Here is a 20,285-nt window from a genome sequence, read left to right as displayed (position 1 = left end):
GGCTGCTTTCACAATACAATAAAAAGAGTTTCTTATTTGCGACATAGACCATATAGTCCACAAAACTTAAAATATTTAATATATGGACCTTTAAAGAAAAACTTTGCTGACCACTCTACTATACTAACAGAAACCCCAGATGTGATCTTCTGTTCATATTGCTTCTCCATTTCCTGACCTTCCAGCTAGGCCTGGTACTACCCACAGCTCTCATGGTCTGCTCTATTCAGAGATGACAACCCATTAGTTGGCTATCACTGATAACCAGGTAGCAGAGGTCAATTACCAAGAACTGTGTTGACTTTTCTTTCAGGATTGATTCCAAGAGGAGAGGCTAGTGCTTCTTTTGTGTTCCTCCAAGAGATTCTTCTGCAAACTTGGGTTTATCTCTCACTTCCATTTTTCTTTAACTTTCTAATCCACCTCCACCCAGTCTCATCAATCTGCTCTCTATGGAATAGGTCCTCCTGAGGTACCCAAATCAGGATATCTCTCTTGGGCAATACCCACAACTTCTAAATTTTTTTCTCAGTCCTCTCCTGGTTTCTGAAAACTCTTGACCTTGGAGAAATTCTCAGGAAAAAAAAAAGCATTATAGTGTCTCAAGTGCCAGTATAAGTATGAATGATTGAAGGCCAGTTTAATATGTTAGCTTTTCTAAGGTAGTCATGCTTTAAGAGAGTTTATTGCCTATGAAAAGTAATGGCCCATTTAAAAGAGGATGTTTTTAGTTCAAGAGGGAACCTTCTTAGCATCCTTCAGATTTCAGTAGAAAGTAGCCACTTGCTACTCTATGTGTAATGACCTACCTATCACCAAGACTTCTACCAACATCTTCAGTGTGGCCATTAAATCTACTAACATCTAGTCTCAACTCTTTCCAAACATCATCTACAACCAAGGGAATATACTGGTCACTTCTGTATTCTTTCCGCTTAACGATCTTATTTTTCTAGCAGGAACGATACATTTCTTTCCACGAACTGATGCATTTCATCTCCTTAAAGTTGTTTTGAACTTATTTCTCCCAGATGACACACACTAGATGTAAGATTCTTATGGGTAGGAACCCTTTATTTTTAAGCTTTGAATCTTCATAGGCGAGTACAATGCCCACAAATAAAAACAAATAATCCTCACCAATTCAATATACTCTTCCATGTCCTTGAACATATTTGAATATACCAATACATTCATCCTCAGCTTCTCCTGCTTCACCATCTCCATTCAGTGCTGTTCTTCTCAATTCAAAACTGGCAATGGAAGAAACATCTCTTGTAAGGTAAATGATTTCAGAAGTGCTTTTCATTCATTTTGAACATCTTGGTATTTTCTGTATGAAGAGGCTATATATAAGTCTCCTCAGAGAAGGTTTCCAAGCATTGTTTCCTTATTATCACACTTGTCTAATACAATGCTTTAAACACAGTTCATGTCTTCTAGCCTAAGATCTATTTTTTTTTAAGATTTTATTTATTTACTCATGAGAGACACACAGAGAGAGGCAGAGACAGAGGCAGAGGGAGAAGCAGGTTCCCTGTGGGGAGCCTGATGTGGGACTTGATCCCAGGACCCCAGGATCATAACCTGAACCGAAGGCAGATGCTCGACCACTGAGCAACCCAGGTGTTCCACCTAAGATCTATCTTAAAATCACAAGTTTAAAAAAATAAAACATAAAGCTAAAAAATAAAATCACAAGTTTGAGATGTTTCAAAGATGTCTCTTCTATCAAAAAATGACTCATCTCATGTCACTTCTGATGACATCACACACTCTCGGTTTAGCATTATTCTTTGTCTCTTGTAAGGTTCATCTCAGAACTATGACAACTGCCTCCTAATAGCTCTAGTTGCTTCCAACTTTAATATATTCTCCATATGGCCACCAGAGCTATCCTGCTAAAGTTGAAACAGGTTGGAATGCCCTGACCTTTCATATCTACTTAACTGAATCTTACCAGTTCTTCAAGAATCACCTTATATCTCTATGAAGTCTTCCTAAATTTTCTTACCAAAATTAATTTCCTTGTTCTCTAAATTCCATAGCCCTGCACGTCTTCATGATAGCAGATTTGAAATTCTGAAAGAATACACATAAATACATACATAGGGACCAATAGCCAAATAAAAAAGAAGGTATCAATAATTAATTGAGACAAAGCATTATGCCCCAATTCAGAACTATAGTAATACTTGGTTGCAGTTTATAGATTAGTCCCTGGGCTTAAGGAGGGCCTCTCTCAGTTAAATCTCAAGAGAACTTCCAAGTGGCGTTTGAGGAGAAAGAATACTGGCAAGACAGTGGGGATCCCTTGTGGCCAGTCTTGGCTTGAAATCCTCCTCAACCTAACCCCCAGTCTCATAGAGAAATGAGAAAGAGGGGAAAGGTCCGAGGTATATGTGTGACAACGCAAAAACAAACCTACCATCTAGCAAATGGGATCTAATTAGCATCTTGTGATCCTACCAATACGATCAGTATTTTCTATCCTAGGGAGGCTTAAAGGAGTGGGCACATGACTGTGGAAAGGAACAGAAATTTAATCCATGTTCTTTTATTTCCCATCTTTTTATCCTATTAACCTGTGAGACTTTATAGCCAAAGTCCATTTTCCATGAGAGGCCTGACTGCCTCCTTGGAGAAGGAAAACAAGGTAATATCAGGGAAGTTGGGCTCCCATGACATTTAACTCTGTTTCTTTGTGCTCCAGAACTAAAACCAATGACATTTTACTTGTGGCTCTCACAAGTTGCTAAAAGTGGGAGAAACAGGACATTAATTAAGTTAGCTTCAAGATCATACTATATCCTAGGCAATATTTAACTGCCATTCTATTTCCCATCTCAAGCTATACTCACTATATATTGGGATAATGTCTTTTAAAGTTTATGAATCTTCCCTTCTCTAATATTTATTGAGCTTAATCCCAATTTATACTGAGAAGTCATCCTCAGCTTTGGCATTTAATCAGGTTTTCTGGAGGTTACACAATGATCATTGCATGACAGCATGGCTCAAGCCACATGATGCCGGAGGTATGCTAATACCTTAAGTTTGAGTGCCCTCCCATTCAGCTTCCCCCAGAAAAATTAAACCTCATTGATAAAAAGCACCTGTTCTGGTTGTCTCAAAGTTATTACAGTCTCATAGCAAATAATTTCCCCAAATTATTCTTGGTCATTTAATTAGAAGTAGCCAGAGATTGCTTCACACAGATGTTTACTCCATTTTTATATTAGAATTGTTTATGGACATATCTATCACCCTGATTAAACTAGATATTCATTGAAAGCAAAGAATACTTTATTTATTTTGGTATTCCTCAGAGTCCTGGTATGGTGCTTTCCATTTGGTGGGCACAAGATACACAGCTATCAAGGAGATAATGCAGGAGGTTTTCAGTTGTTAAGCTGAACTCCCCGGATTTGGTCTAATGCTTTTATTACTGGAAACTACAATCAATTTCTTGAGAACTTTGGGAATGAAATGCTTCCCCATCTGTGGTAACTTTTCATTATCATCTTGATCCATGTGATTACTGGCTCTATCGGCCATCAAAAAGATCCAGAAGGTCCAAGGGATCAGATACAGCACCACAATGATCAGAACCAGACCCTAACCTAGTGGAGTGCCTGAAAATGATAGAAAAAGAGAAAAAAGGAGGGCTCAGCCATAAACAAGATTGCTATTGTGTGTTGTGCTTTGAAAAGAGGAATAGAAAAGCTTGAGTCATTCCAGAAATGATGCCTGATTTGATAGAACTTTCAACTCTCCAATTTATTCATTATAGAGAGCTGTGTAAAAAAATTACCCTGAAACTTAGTGGCTTAGAACAACATGTATTATCTCACAGTGTCTGTGAGTCAGGAATCCAGGTGCAGCTTAGCTGGGTCTACGGGCTCAGGATGTCTACAGGCAGTAATCAAAATGTCAGCCTGAGCTGTAGTCATCTCAAGGCTCTACTGAGGAGAGAGGTGCTTCCAAGCTCAGTCATACGGTTGTTGGCAGGATTCACCTCCTTGCTGGTTGTTGGACTGAGGGCTTCTGTTCCTTTGGGTGTTGGCCGGAGGCCACCTTCAGATCCTTGCCACTTGAGCCTCTCGACAGATTCGCTCCCAAGATGGCAGCTGGCTTCATCAGAGCAAACAAGCAGGCAGTACCAGAGAGAGCACAAATGAAACAGAAGTACCCATCTCTTTGTAAACTAATCTTGGAAGTAACATCCCGTCCTTTCTGCCATACACTATTCATTAGAATTGAGTCACTGTACTCAAGGGGAGGACATCACACAAGGGCAGGATACCAGGAGGCAGAGATAATTAGGGGCCATTTCCAAAGCTGCCTACCATATCCACATTCAAGTATAAATATGTGCCTCCACCATTTAGCCTTCTTCCGGTGCCCTAGTCCTTTCTTGCTCAGTCTTATGCTATTCAGGACCTACATCAAATACCTGGCATTCTTAATAACCACGCTGGAGCCCCTTCCACTTCCACGGCTATGGTAAGGCTAACATCACATTGCGACAGCTGTGAACCATCATGCCAGGGAGCTGTCATGCATTATTTCCTTTCAGATTTTGGAGAACTTTAACTGTTTACATGTTTTAGTCTCTGGTTCCAAGCACAGTTGTTGTTTCCATTGGAGAACAGGGTGACAAACACTGCCAAAATACAGGCTTTAACATTAATATCATGTTGATTAAGTTTTTCTTCACAAGCAAGAATGGTAGTAAAGGTATCCTGTGAGTTTCTTTTTGCATTTTTTGATTACATTATTGCATTGCTTCTTACTCAGGGCAGAAACTCAAAAATCTCTATGCGGAAATGTGTCTCCACCAAAACGAAGATTTTATTCCAAAGCATTATCGTATAGAAAGTAATGCTTCTGATAAAGGCCTTTGTGTTTGCTTGCTCTCTTCAGCACAAATGAAATGAAGATTAATCTTACTGCAACCTAAGCCAGAAATAATACTAATGTTCCTTCTATTGCATTGCTTCCCACAGAGCCACGCAATAAAAGCCCCTAGTCCTCACGTCCTCTGTGCTATCTCACAAGTGACTTAAAGGGACAGTCTGAGCTCATATTAATGCCGGCTTCCCATTGCTAGGCCACCCTTAATGATCTTCTTGTTATATATTAATTCTTCAACAACAGCTCAAAAAACAGAGAAGTAAAGGGAAGCCAACTGTGGGATATAAGGAAGGACTTGGCAAATGTCTTGACTCACCTATTGAGATTATTTTGAAAGGATAAATAATCATCACAATAAGCCAGTTCACTTCTGTACAGATCAGTCCCTTCATTGTCCCAACCTAATTAGAGTCATTTGTATTTAAGGAGATATTGATTTTGCATAATGGTTTTCCCTGGCATGACACACATGACAACATTCTCCTCACTTAACTTGGACAACAATCTTGTTGACTGATGTGCAGAAGCTCATGCTTGGGACTTTACCCCCGGCACCAAAGCCTTAAGAAGAGTTCATGTTGCTGTTCATGGTGTTATTGAATATATAAATAAACCAAGGAAATATCAGAGGGCCAAGCAAGGAAGGGCTGCATTCGTCTGACCTCGTTGGAACCGCTGTGCTGTGGGACTCTGCTGCTCAATTAAAATAAGTTTTGTTGATTCTCCTCTTGGCTGGGCCTCCTCTGCTCACTGAATGGTAACTCTGGTCCATCCCGGGGACAGGTAAAATTGAAAAGTCTTTTTATTTCCATAGGCTTAAGCCAAACCCCTCAGCACAGGCCATTCCGAAGCTGAGCTGGAGCAGGGCTAATGCTGCGGTTGGCAGCTCATGCACGGCCCCTCCTTGACAAGCCGGCCGCTGCTCTTATCCACTTCAGCTGTCTTTTAAAAGCCTCCTTCTCACAAAAGACAGAGCTGATCTCAAGAGCCTGGGAAAATAGAAAATTCTCACACTGTGATGGGAAACACTGTCAAGACCTGAAACTGTAGTGAAGCACCAGACACCAGCGTGTACTCCCAGATAAAGGGAGGGAAGGGGTGTGTGTAGTAGAACCAAGAACAACAAAATTCAGAGACCAGGAAGCTGGAATTTAAAATGTGGCAGAAGGAACCAAGACCAACTGACTCCTCAGAGAGGATCCGGCCCATGTTCCAGTCACTTATAAAGTAGGGTGTATTTTTTCTTCTCTTCTCCTCCGCCTCAAGTAGAATCGTGGGATGTGTGTGTGACCTCTAAGCCTGATACCCTCCACGTCTTTGCTAGGGATCAGAAAGTAGATTGACTTCTTTACTGGGGAAATTAATACTAAATGTGAAATGTTCAAGGTCTTGTTTCTGGTGTTCAGTTTTCTGGTTTGGGTGGGTACTCCATCCAATCAAGACCACAGCTCTGAGGAGGGAGATGTGCCACTTGAAATAGTTGGATCAGATTGTTTTAGGTATTCATCTTACATCCCTTTTGAGAGCCTGACAGTTTGCATCTATCCACCTATGTATTTATGTAGTTCTTATCACCAAGGCACTCTGAAACTCAAACGATAATTTCTACCCATGCGAGGTGATTGGGATGCGTTGTCCCTGCTGATTGATGGAAAAAGTGAGCAAAGTCATAGGCAATGCCTTACTTTTGGACAAATGCCCTTTAAATAGATTTTTAAATTACATAAAAAGCAGGTTTCAAAAGCATATTAATATACATGACAATGTATCACACAGCAAAGAGAGTGCTTGAGCTTTCAAATGTTCTGGGACTGCATCTTCCAACAGAAATTGTGATTTCATTAGCATTTGCGACTAGCCTTCCAGAGACATTTGCCAAAGGGATGAAAGCAGCAAAAAAAACACAGAAGCCCTTCCACGGGCCAGCACAAAGGTGCTAATTAGTGATAGTTTTCCTCTACGGGCAATGGCCCAGGATGCAGGACTCGTGACCATAGACCTATTTCCATTATGCCTAGGAAAACAACAAACACATTGAATGAAATGAAAATTTTACTTTGTGGAGCTTTATGTCAACTAATGGCCTCCAAAGCTACGAGAAGCTATTCTGCCGAGGATTATGAGAAGTCATTTTCTACAGAGGAAATTAGCCCCTGCCTGAATAAGGTGAGCCTGAATTTTCCAGCAGTGAGACTGGCTCAAAACAGAATTGATGAGTTGCAGAGGGAGGTAGGAGCAACATTCTTGCAATCGAAATAAAAAAAAAAAATTTTGGTTCCCTTTAAAACGAATCTGTGCTAACTTACCTGCTCAAAACTCCTAATTTTCCTGAAGAGATTCTTCAGCGAATCAATCAATACCAGCGGGGCCCATTTATTGAATATTCTCCACTGCGCCATGCTTTCTTATCTCATTTCCTTCTCATTATAAATCTGTGAGGAAGACATTCTTATCCCCACTTTCCAGATGGGCAAGATAAGAGTCTGCGTGGTTGGATCGTTTCCCTAAAGTCACTGGAGCCTACTGTGATAAAGCCAGATCTAAGCCAAAGTCTTTGACTTGCCCAAATGCAAGTTCTTTATCCGTCTGAAAGAGGTATGGAGATAAGACTGGTCCCAGATGTTGCCTGGAGCCTAGGCGTTGTTTGAATGAATAAAACCCTCTGCAATACCGCTGAGCAATCTATAAGTAGGTTAATTAAAGAATTTATCTCTTCATTCCACCTGATACTGTGAGAGACACAGACCCAAAGAATCTTTGAAGGAGAACTGTTCATTCCATAATGATATACTGGACACCAGCGGTGTGTCAAATACTGTGCCAGCTGCTGAACCTTGGAAAGGGAAGCTTCTCAGCTCGTTTGCTCTCGCCCTGCGGCCTACGGCAGTGCTTGTGGGCAAAAGGTAGAATGGTAGAAACCCTGTTGATAGGTGAAAAGTGAATGGAGATATAAACAGAATTTGGAGAAGGAGGAAGGGTTGTGCTACTGAAGAAGACAGGAGTGGGCCTGGCTAAACCTTTGGAGAATAGATGCATGACTAACTATCCTTTGAATTTTGAAAAGGGCACATTTAGTAAAGGGCACAGAGCATGTTGTGCACTGGGAATACATTTATTCCTAAGTGATGCTTTAGGATGTAGTAGTAAAACATTGTCCCAGAAGTTTAGGTTATGCCCAGGGAGGTAGTAACAGAAGGGGTTACCGGGGCGAACCCACGAGGTTCGTTTGAAGTGGCCATCAAGGATGAGATCCATGTACTTTGTCAAGCCAACTCTGAGGGTCAGCTCAGGTACAGATTCCACTGGGCAGTCAGCAGCAGTCTGACAATGAGTGACAAGCCTTGGTTTCATGTTATTAGTTATACTCATAAGGAAAAATAAGAGAAGGTTCACAATTGGGATATCCATCACCATTGTAGGTCCACATTCAAATTAGTCTACCGGTAAATCCTAAAGCTGGTTCAAGTGTAAGGAGCTGGAAGGAGGGATATGGATTGGAGGGTGTTGAAATATGGGAAAGAAAAAAAAAAATATGGGAAAGAAAAAAAAGAAATATGGGAAAGAATCCTCCAGAAGGGCCTGAAACGAGGCATGGAAGAAGCCCATTTATTTTGGTGAGACCTGTGTAAAGTTGCAGGAATGCTTTGGGTCCATTCTATTTGTGTGGGTCCTGATCTACTGAGAGCTCTCAGCTAAGAAGGGGGTCTGAACAGAATTTCCAACCATCCTCATGTCTCTCGAAAATCATAAAGCAGGCTGCTGTACATAATTCATGGAAGCTGTTAGAAGTGACCTTAGTCTCCAGTTTTCCAATATCTTATCATTTCTGGGAATTTCTAACTCATTTCCTCTCTCTTTGCACCTTCATCCCACCCTATAAGGCACATGTGAATGCACAACGTGCTCCCTCCTCATACTCTTTTCCCCCTTCACTCAACTCCCCACCTCTGAGGAGAGGACTTTAATCAGGCCTACTTTGCTATCATAACCTACCTCCTGAATTAGAGGTGTTTTCGACTCTACCCCTTCAGATTCCATAACACAGAAGTTCAAAGGTTAGAATAGAGGAAGAATTAAAACTGATTCACAAAACCAGAATTTCTTTTGGGGAAAAGAGTAGTAAGGCAATAATCTGGAAGTGTCCATAGTAGCTTCATCCCTTTATGCAAGACATACAAGATAAATCTCAAAGCAGAAAATACAACATTTGAGACTACTTTTCTAGGCATAATTGACCCTAGTGAATCCCTGGACAATATCATGTATTAACTATTTCAGGAACTGCCTATGGTGCTAACAGAACCAAGTAATTTCCACCTACTGGTCCTATAAGAATATAACTAAAATCATGGCGTGCCCAAACCTGGGACCATCACCATGAGAATGGTCAGTTTTAGGACCTTGGGATAACCAACACTGACATCCACAGAGGTCCTCTGACTTCAAATGTTCTAAAACAAGGCCCAGTGCACACAGGTTCCCAGGGAAAAGCAATAATCCTGGAGTCAAACTGAAGTTTCCCTGTGATTAAACAATCAGTGAGGTCATCACAGAAAACATGTGGTGAGTTACCAAGGAACTGTATTCTGTTTGCATAGAGAAGTGTTTTCCAGTGAAATGTCTGTAACTTGCTATCACTAATCTGTAAGCATATTACTTGAGATGCAGCTTGCTCTCATCCCTGATGAGACAGGAAGAAATCATCGTTTAGGGCTGTCATATAGCAACATTCTATGTTAACTTCCTTCCTTCTGCTTATTCCTTTGCTAACCTAACCAAATAAGAAGCACTCATAGTACAGTTTCCTCACGGTTCTATGGGTTCTTGAAAACCTATCTCTATTTAGTGAGTTTGCTTCCTCATCCATGGTGCCAGAGTGTGGATGAGTAATATCAACCAGGTTACATCTCCTCAAAATGAAAGCAAGTTCTCACTCCAGCTCCAAAGGAGACACTGAAATTCATTCACTCCTTTGGCAAATATTTGGTAATGCCTTCTATAAATATTGTGCCGTATCCTCAACATGAGATATGGTGATGAGCAGATACACGATACTCATGCCACTTAGCCTCATTAGACTTAGAGGCCAGCTAGGAAGACAACCTCTGAGTAGTTATGAGCTCTGATTATCATCAGGTAAAAGCCAAAGGTCAGGGTGTACAGAATTAGTCTGGGAGCTTAGAAAGTCTTCTGCTCCCTCTTCCCTCAAAGGAATATCTGTGTAAATTGAATTTAAATGAAGACTATGAAGTTGGGCAAGAGGGTTCTAGGCAGAAGGTCTAGCATGTTGTCCTTTTGTGAGGATTTCACTCCTCTGCAGTGATTCCTTTTGAGCAACGCCGAAGGTTTATCAGCAAGGGATAGGGGACAGGGGAGTTGGAGAACTCTATCTCAAGGCGACTGGGATGCATATGTCAAATGAAATCCTTGTCAATAACTTTCCCTTTGTACCTTAATTAATGTGTGTCGAACACTTCTCTATCTCCTGCTCAGATCTCTGTCCGTGTTCAACAATTCTGGGTAGCTTCCAAAATGGTGATAGGCGGACTTCTGACAAAAATAGTTGTTTTTTCTTTTTTTTTTCTTTTCTCTTCCATTAGCCATGGCCTCTTGCCATGTTGAGTCTCACAAATGGACACAAACCAATCAATCACCCTTATAAAAATGTCAAAATTCATCCTTCCCTACTGTGAAATGAATACACTGACCTTAACACAAATGTAGAAATAAATTTAAAAAAAAAAAATCTATCCCCACAATGGACCCCTGGCTGCCACACACAGATTTCCACACATTTCAGTTTGACAAGGCTGACATTGCTGAGAAGAATTTCTTCCCTTTTTTTGTTAAGCTGGCAGCAGATAAATATTCCCCCAAATTTACTAATAAGAACTTATTTACATAGAGGCTGTGTCTGTCAAGAAGGATAGATAGGAAGAGCCATTATCTGTCCAGAAGGAAGAAATGAGAAAAGGATGAATCTAACATCGTGAAGGGGGTAAGGGACACTCATTTCATATGGTCTTTAAAAACAACAAAACAGTGAGTTTTCTCAATTTACAGACCATTCAATATTTAACTGTTCCACTCAGTGTCAACGTCTAGTTGAGGCAGCATAGCTCTGAACTTGGCAGATGTCAGCTCCAGGCCTGACTCTGTCACTGGCCAACTCTGCGACCTTGAGCAGGTCAGTTAATAATCTCTCAAACTCTCAAGTTCATCATCTGTAAAACAGTCCTACCTCGGAGAGTGCTGCAGTGAACATCTCTTTTCTTCACCAGCCCGGGCATCCATTTCTACTCTTTTGGTAACAGACCTTTAATTATCTTTGGAGGAGCAGTCTTTCCACCCTCCAGACCTGTAGTTTTGGGGGATGTCCTCACCTCAGGCTCTTGGGATGGGGTGTAGGATCTGCACCTGGACTCTCAGAGCACTGCAACCCTTGGCCATGGGAGCTGCTGCAAAGTCATGCAAGGCTGGGACAATGAAACTCCTACTAAATATATTTTAGGCAAATATTGTGGAAAGTGATCTCTGGGTGCTCAAGTAACTGAGCTGATAGGAATTAGACCCAAAGCTGCTGGAATCCTTGGAGAAAGCTTGCTTAAGAATGAACCTGACAGAGACAGTAAGAGATGGGAGGTAGAGGGAGATAGATTTAAATACTGGGTCTTGCCATAGCTCTGTATTTTTTGGTTCTATCAGTCAATAATTTCTCTTTTTTGCACTGAGCTGTTTGAATCGGATTTCTGAGAATTCTCCTCGAAATAAGGATAATTTATACAAGATTTTTTAGTATATCCGAAGAGCTCCCTAAATGTGTCATGCATTGTGTTGCATGCATATGTATCTGCATGTAGTATGCGTGTTTGTATTTGTATAGGTTGCTCCCTGTAGCACCTGAAAGTTGACCAAAGAGACAAGAATCAGAAAAAATAGGCAAAGCTTCTTCCAGCCATGGCTCTGCCCACAGCTAACAGATCACTTTTCACAACTTCTCATTCACTTCTTTATACAATCTGACCACTGTTACTTGCAACACTGGAATTTAGGAAGAGAGAGAAAAAAAAAAAAAAAGGAAGGAAGGAAGAAGACAGGGAGACAAGACAGCAGGGAAGGAGAGAGGAAGGACATACCAGGCGGTGTTAAGATTTTAAAGGAAGTGTGATTGTCTTGGGGGCTTCTGGTCTCAAGTTGTGTTCTCCCCAAGATCCTATGGTTACTCTGGACCCCAGCACACTCTATCTGTGCTCCATTTCCTCTATGAAAGTCTGTTTTCAGATAAAAAATGATAACCTGAATCTGTTCAGGAACAAGGAACTGGTAATTGCTTACAGTTACTGTTTTCCTGGGGATTTGTATAAAACCAAAAACAAAAGTAACATGTTTGGGTGTCAAGGACAAAGGAGCTACTGATTGTGGAGTACCTACTGTGTGCTGGGCAGTTTACATATCTTATGCAATTCTCAGAACTATTGATGTGAGGTAGGCATTAAACACATTTTACAGATGGGGAAATAGGCTCAGAAGAGTTCAAACACTTGCCCAAAGCCACAGAACGCAAAAGAGATGAATCTGGAATGGAATCTCTGTTTAACTGACCCCAAAGCCCATGGTTTTGTTTACAGTTTTTCCTGCTGACTCTGGGATCCTGACTGTCACTGACACATCACAGTCTTTCTGGCCAGGGAGGCAGGAAACAGGATTCAAAGAGATCGAGCCAGCATCAGGATGAGTTGGTGGTAGGGCAAAGGGCAGCAGAGTGACAAAGTAGATTTTATCTGAGAAGACGAATTTTTAAATCCAATCACAGAAACCACCACAGCACTTTTTATTTTTTTAACTTCAGTTAAACGGGTTTTCTAAACTGCATACCAGCACCTAATCAGTTTGGTCCCTTTCTTTCTCTTTCCCTTTAATTTTATTTTAGGTTCACGACTTGTGTGGTTGGCTGGGGGGGCCGGGGAGGGTGAATTCTCTATACTCTGTGGTTTCCTCTCTGCCATTCTCTGCTTTCTCACATTGTAGTCTTAATTTGATCAGCAGTTATGAAAAGGAAACATTAATCCTGGGGAAAGGGACATTGTTCGTGGCCAGACAGTTTCAGTATTGCTTCTACCATGAAGCATTTTGTGCTCGGATATGAGTTTCGCCCCTTGGGATGCTGTAACTCCTTGACATGAGAACAGAAAGAGGGAATCAAGTTGCTAAGAAGTGGACAGATGACACCTGGTCCTGGGAAGGCCTGTCAGAGATTGTAGCAAATTTTAAATCCCAGTTGAGCCCCTGGGCGAGAGGGGCCCAGAAGAAGCTGCAGTAGTTGTATATGGTCACAGGGGTGCCGGTAGGGAGGGGCACCTAGACAAGGATGAGGAAAGGAGGACAAGGAAACATGAGCTCCTGCCATCCACTGTGATAGGCCAGTCTCCCATGCCGGGGAGTGTAAGCCTAAGGAATTTATTAATTATGATTGTGGCTATCATTTACATAGTGCCTAGTAGATCCAAGGTATCTTTCTAAGTGTTTCACTTGGTGACTTAGTGTTTCACTAAGTGACTACATCATCTTTATCCTTGCAGGAACCACAGAGGTAGATATTATAATGACAGATGAGGAAAATGAGGCCTAAGGCTTAAGCAACATGTGCAGGACTTGCCATGTTCTTAATCACCATGCTGTACCATCTCCTGAGTGTCTATTATGTACCAGGCCTTGGGCTAAGCTCCAAGGATACAGCCACGAATAAAAAAAGGTCAGAGAAATCTCAGACTAGTGGAGGAAGGAGGAAAATGAACTAATTATATAAGGACAGTATATAGCACAGTGCCCAGCCCATGAAAAGACATGAAGTAGATATTTATTGAATGGATGGATGGATGGATGGATGGATGGATGGGATGGGTGGGTGGATGGGTGGAAGGGTGGATGGGTGGAGTATGTAGGATGATAGCTACACAGGCAGAGATAAGCATGGGGTGCTGTGGGAACATAGAGAAGGAACCAAACTCACGTAAACTAGGCAATGCTTGAGCTGACTTTTGAGCTGAGGCAGAAGTTCACTAGATATTGACAACCACCGTATGAGAGTGATGCTATATTGTGATCTCACCATCACCTTGCTCCAGCAAAGCAACCGTGAGCTTTTCCCATTATCCAGGAACCAGAGACTCTAGAGCAAAGACTACATCCCAACCCACTAAGTCTCCATTCACTCTCCTTCCCAGGGTAGCCTTTCTCTGACTTTGGTTTTCTCCTTTCTCTTCAGTACAGGTGGCCTAGCTCCCAGAAGAGACCTATATTGCTGATGAACCAGATAGCGGCATTTTTTTGACTGAGGATCATTAGCATTTTAAAATCAGAATTTTAAGTTTCAGAACCCCATAAATATCTCAAGAATCAGAACCACAATTAACAAAGCCACAGTAGCAGCATAAAATCTTACTTATGTTATATAGTACTTTATAATATCCAGTGGTATCTCAATGTGCATTATTTAATTATAGATCTTAGCCCTGGAAGAGACAAAACAAATCATCCTTCTACCATTTGACATAGATGGGATTCATGCTCAGAAGAGATGAGATAAAGTATCTGTGATCACTTCTATGTGCTGGTTCAATACTGGCTATTGAACATCCTTATCTCATTGAGACTCATGGTAGCCTAGTAAGTAGGAGTTTGTGTTCCCATGTTTGTCACTAAATAAATTGAAGCTCAAAGAGGTTAAGCAACTTATCTGTGGGCCCTGAGGTAGTAAATTGGAAAGCTAGGACTGCAAGCCAATTTTTCTCACCCTCAGTGCAGTGCTCTTTGCATTTTAATATCTTGCTTCCTCATTTCTGAAGAGATTCAGAGAGAGGACTAGTGACCGAGAATCATAACTCCTTAAAGGGTTTTTTCATAGGTTATTACAAATGTTAAGCATCTCTGAAGTCATTGCTCCACAGACCACCCGAACCCAAAGGACTCTGACTATAAAACAGGTGTGCCTGGGCCAAGGGGCAGCTTTGGAGAAAACTGTGACAGATTCAAAGTTTCAGTGTTGGTCTTGGTCTCTTCAATTATCTTTCAGGACTATATTCTCTTCCATTTTTGTCTTTTGACACTCCTTCATCCCATTTAATATTATCTTGTTCCCTATTCCATATCCTAGGTGTTTTAAATAACCATATGGTTCTTAGGAAGTACGTGTGTATGTGTGTGTTGGGTCCACCCAACACTGATTAATGCTTATTAATGAACTCATTAATCTTCTTAAAATCATACCACATATGAAAGTAGCACCCACTGCCACTTGCCAGTTATATCATAAGAACCATCCACAGCCAATCAATCTGATGTCTCACCCTGGGAGCAAAAGTACCCTGAATGTCAAGACGCCAGTTACAAGTATGCTGGCAGCAACTGGACTCTGGTTGCATTTGCAATGTAGAAATGCTGCTCCCCAAGAGCTGGGACAAATGGAAGCAGAGAGGGAACACTGGGCTCAGAAATGTCCCGATGGGTTGGAGTGTCTTCCTTAGTCCCTGTAATAAAAATGGTGGCACCCACTCTCAAAGGCAAGGGGAAGCTGTGCACCTGCCAATCTAAGGGAAGAAGAATGAGGGATAAGACCAGGGGAGTTGTAGGAAGTCACAGATCTGGTCCAGGCAAAAGGAAGTCATGGGAAGCCTGGAGCAGGAGAGAAGCACAATTAGATTTGTGCTCTTAAAAGGTCTGTGGCGTCTGTATGACATTAGAGCACAGAGAACCAAGGGAGGATGAAAGACCAGTTAAGAGCCAGTGCCACAGTAGCTCAGATTAAAGATCAGGGGAATGTGAACCAAGACTGCAGCAAGAGAGACTGAAAGAATAGGAGCCTCAGAGATGGTAAGGAGAGGGTCTTACCCTAGATGAGGCCTTAGGGGTAAGACTGAATGAGGGCTCTCAGCTCCAGAGAAAGGAAGGTGGAAACCACCATCCATCGGCGAAACAGGCCCCACAGCACCTCTGAGTTCTGAGTGACTTCACCAATTGCCTGGTGTTTGCAAGCAGGTCTGTGAATGCCAGTCTGAGGCAGGAGGGAGATCGCTGGTGTCAAACTGGTTTTCTTTGCTATCCTGTCCTGATGATGTTAACACCTCCGGTCTCGTAGGACAACCTAGGGCATTTTCATTGCCATGTCTGGTCAGAGCTTCTGATTTATGTCCTGTCAAGAAGATCTATTTCCTCAGTAATAGTCAAGTTTCCACTGGTGATTTCCTTCCCCTCGGGACCTGAGATTGCAGCTAGCTCTGCTGCCTCCTGGGGCACATCACCTAAATGTTCCCTTGGAAATTGCTCCTGTAAATATTCTCAATCAAAACCCAATAAAATGTCTGGGAGCTTGTACTACCCTGAAGGCTGGGAATTGTACTAAAATCATATTCCAGAATATCAAGCAAAAGGCCCAACTCCGGCCCCATTCCAACAATACAGATCTTGGGAATTATAGCTGAGCCTTAATCAACTGAAGACACACTTCTTTGTTGAATGAAGAACATTTATCTATAATGTTGAGAGGTTTAGAAACACAGCACATGTTAGACACGCTAAAATTGTATTGAGAATAAGGGGGTGGTTTGTGAAGAATTATCATTCAGAGAATTTCTTCCTTTACTAGGACTTTTTAAAAATTCCATCTTATACTTTATACAACAGAACCTCTCAAAAGCAGATGTTCCTAAAAAGCCAATGCTTCCAAATGTGATATTTTTTAACCTTCTAGTGGTATATTAATTAGAGAACGGTCTACACGGCTGTAACAGAGAATACCAAGCAATTGCTCAAGCAAAATAAAAGGTCTATTTATTTCTTGGGGTATAATGAGCACGAGCTGGTGGGTGATCCACGCATCAGTTGGAGAAGGGATTTTTTTTTTCTGCTTTGCTGATCTCTCATGCCCTCAGATACTGTTGACAAACATGGCTAAGGCATTATTTTTGTGTTTCAGCTCATGGAAAGGAAGAAGAGGAGGTAAGCAGACTTCTTCCCGAAGATGGGACCTAGAAGTTGTCCATATCAATTCTATTCACATCCCTGTTGGCCAGAGCTTAGTTTGTGGCAATCCCTGGTTGCCAGGGAGCTGGGGCACATGGCTGCTCACTAGATAGCCAAGTGCCCCCATCAAAAGTACGGGACATTGGGTAACTTTGGCAACAGTTCTACTAAAGAGCTTTCTTCCTTAACATTACCTGGTGAGCCTTTTCCCCTGTGCTCTGGCCACACTAAATTTCTTGAGATTCTGGACATCTCCCTGATGTCTCATATCTCTATGCTAGGGTATGCAGCTCTTGCTCCCAGGAGTACACCTGTCAGCCAGCTTAACTCTTGCTCATCCTGCAAAGCCGATGTCAACTGTCACGTCTTGCATGTATGAAGAACTCCTCTGTGCTGTTAGTTCTCTCAGGGACTAGGAGGTGTTTAGGAGATACCACACCTAACAGAGCAATAATGTGCAGTATAATGCAATTTCTGCATCTGCCTCTAGACCAGGAGTTTCCCAAGTCAGGCCACACTTTACAACGGAGTCCTACTGCAAACCAATTTCATTAGAATCTCTGGGGCCAGGACCTAGGCATCAGGGTCATAAAATATTTCCCCAGTTGATCTGATGTGCAGTTAAGATTGGAACTAGCTTACAGGCAGAAATTTTATCTCTGGACTATTCCTACTTCAGGCAGCAGCTGGCGTCCTATTGACGTTCAATAAATATCTAGCGAATGAACAAATGAATGAATGAAGAATGACTTTCTGCAGAGCAGTGAAACTCGACCCCAAACAAGAATTAACAATTCATATCATTTTCTTGAACACAGAATATTAGCACCAGAAGGGACCTTCGTGATGACAGAGATTCATCACGCCTGACAGATGAGGAAACTACAAGGCTAGAAGATCTCCGGGTAAGCTCACGGCGGAGGCAGGCCTCTGGGCTTCTGGATGCCAGCTTGTCAGATGTCACACCAAAGATGACTTAGTTTTATGAATCTACCCACAACTTTGAACACAGAAGAATCCCTCTTGCTTCTAGGGCTGAGCTCTAGCTACTAGACCCCAGTGAATCGAAATAGAAACATTTGCCATTCTCTGGGTTTGTGATCATTTTAGGCTAGCTCTTCATTGTTTGGAATCTGCTTGTTATACCATTTTACTACATAATGAAGACAAATGTCCACAGTTTAGCTACAGATTTGGTTAATGACAAGATATATAATAATACAAGATAATAGGGCCAGGCCATTGCTTTCTAATTAAATATTTTTGTCAGATTCTTTCCCTCATTAATCTTCTTTTATTTGCGATGCTTTATGGCTATTTTGCCTTCCACCTTAAGTATATGTACACATGTAGTTTTAAGAACTGAAATAGTCTCCTGGTTTTTATGGGAATTGGGCTTTCTGCTCCCTGCATCTGTTTATGTGCAGACGTGTCATTGAGTTTAGGAGGGAAGACATCACACGTAACCCAGACAAGGCCTCTAATTGGTATGCTAGCCCACACAAAGCTATCTGATTGCATTCAGTAACTGGCAGGGACAGAAAGCATTTCCAAGGGAAATAATATCTCACTGTGAATCTGGGAATATCTCTGTAAGAACTGAACAGTAAACACCAGCCTTAATTTTAACATCTCACATTATGCAAATTTTTCAAAGGATGAGGTCTCTGATATTCAAGCCCACCCCACAGGACAGCGGAGTTACATTAGATTGCCGTGGGAGTCGGAGTCAAATTTCCAAGACTTTTAGAGCAGAGGCATTTCCAGAGCATCCTTTTCTCTCATAAGCAAAAGTATTTACCTATTAAGAACTGTTGAAGGCTGAGACTTCCACTGGCTATCTGGCTGCCGGCAACAACCCCTTTTAGGTCGAGCTTTAATGGGGCAGTATTTAGGTACTAATAGCCCTTAAAAGCTGCAAGGTGCAAATGTGAAACGATGAAATCCAGACCGCAATGGCCATTTGCAGAATGATCCTTGCAAAGCCGCTGAGAGATTTGGCGGTTGATGAGGCATCTCCATCAAAATGTGCTCCCAGGAATGCGTTCTCTGTGATACCTGTTTCATTTAATGGTGATCATTCTCACCCTCCACCCCCCTTCCCACAACTAAAGATGATTACTCTGACAGCAAGCTGTGTATCACCCATCATTTTCTGTCAATTTTCTTGCCTCTGGAAAGGATTCTGTTTGGGTTCTTAGATTAATTCTCTAGGCAAAACACTCGCCTCCTATTCTTGCTATTTCTGTTCAAAATAGGTATCCTGGGAGAGTTCACTGAGCAAACAAAACTTAGGCTATGATTTAAACCCAACACACCAATTACAAGTTTTTTTAGGGGGATGGGGCAGTAGAAGGGGGGCTCAAGGGTAACTTTCCTACTGAAGCCCACGTGAGACATGGGTCACCGCATGGGTTCAGCCACACTGCTCTAGTAGCTGAGCAGGAGAACTGCTGTTGATCCACTATCCAATAATCTAAATTGATCACCCATCAATGTCTGAGGCACTGGTTGTATGTATCTGAGGGACATTTATTGCCTAAGAGTAAAAAGAATATGATAATGACACACTAGGCATACAACCATTAGCAAGGGGGTCTTACTAACCAATTAGTGGTCAGCCTTCTCTGATGCCACTGAAGTAGCCCCAGTACACCTTCCAAAATATTTCTTAGGACCAAATCCCTGGGATTAGAGGATTTCACATACTGTTCTTTGTGGCTTTTCTTCCTAATGCTGAGTGCACTCAACATCTATAAAGATGATGAATCCTCATGCCCAAGACTTCATCCCTTCTCAGCTGAGCTGGGGAAACATCTTGACCTATGCAAAAGATATTGAGCGATGAGGGCAGATGTGACATTTAGAGGGACGATGAAGAGGGCCAAAGGCAATTGGAGATGGAATCTGGCCTTATTTCAAAAAGGAGACCAATTTCACTGCAAAACCCTCATCTCTTAATCGATGGGGCTCCTAGGAGGGTGCCCTGCTTCCTTTCCTCCTCCTGCAAAGGAGGAATTTATTTCCCAAATAAAAGTTTTGGGAAAATCTAGCTCTGAGAAACATGCAGAAGATTTTTTGGGTGGTGGTGTCAGACCATGGGTTAGTTACATTTATAATACATTAAGCGCTTGTTAGGATACATGCAGGGATGTAGAGGGTTACAGATAAAAACAGAAATGTATTGTCAAGGAGAAGACTCAGTGTGGATGGTGTTTGGAAACAGCGAGGCTTCACACACTAACGTGGGCAGCTGGAGGTATGCTGGGCTTAAGTTAAGAGCCACTTTCAAATCGTGGCCATAATCTTCCCGAAATCCAGACTGGGGGTTTCAGAACGATGAAGAATCC

The 20,285-nt window shown here is 41.9% G+C and overlaps 1 protein-coding gene and 1 long non-coding RNA gene across 4 annotated transcripts in view; one reads left to right on the top strand and one right to left on the bottom strand.

Annotated features, from left to right (window-relative positions):
• Positions 1-20,285, bottom strand: part of LOC144282376 (uncharacterized) — a 233,119-nt gene that overhangs the window by 54,866 nt on the left and 157,968 nt on the right. The gene's annotated exons all lie outside the window — the stretch shown is intronic.
• LOC144282378 (uncharacterized) overlaps positions 1-20,285 on the top strand; it is an 80,726-nt gene that overhangs the window by 59,354 nt on the left and 1,087 nt on the right. For 2 of the 3 annotated variants that reach the window (XR_013350828.1, XR_013350829.1), the window contains 2 exons: positions 16,889-16,911; positions 17,754-17,840. This is a non-coding gene — a long non-coding RNA (uncharacterized LOC144282378). The remainder of the gene's footprint in view (positions 1-16,888; positions 16,912-17,753; positions 17,841-20,285) is intronic. The other variant, XR_013350827.1, reaches the window with a different exon arrangement.

The sequence above is a fragment of the Canis aureus genome, chromosome 13 (genome assembly GCF_053574225.1).
Source record: "Canis aureus isolate CA01 chromosome 13, VMU_Caureus_v.1.0, whole genome shotgun sequence".
Classification (NCBI taxonomy): domain Eukaryota; kingdom Metazoa; phylum Chordata; class Mammalia; order Carnivora; family Canidae; genus Canis; species Canis aureus.
Note: the sequence above shows the minus strand (reverse complement) of the source record. Positions and strands in the feature narration are given on the sequence as shown.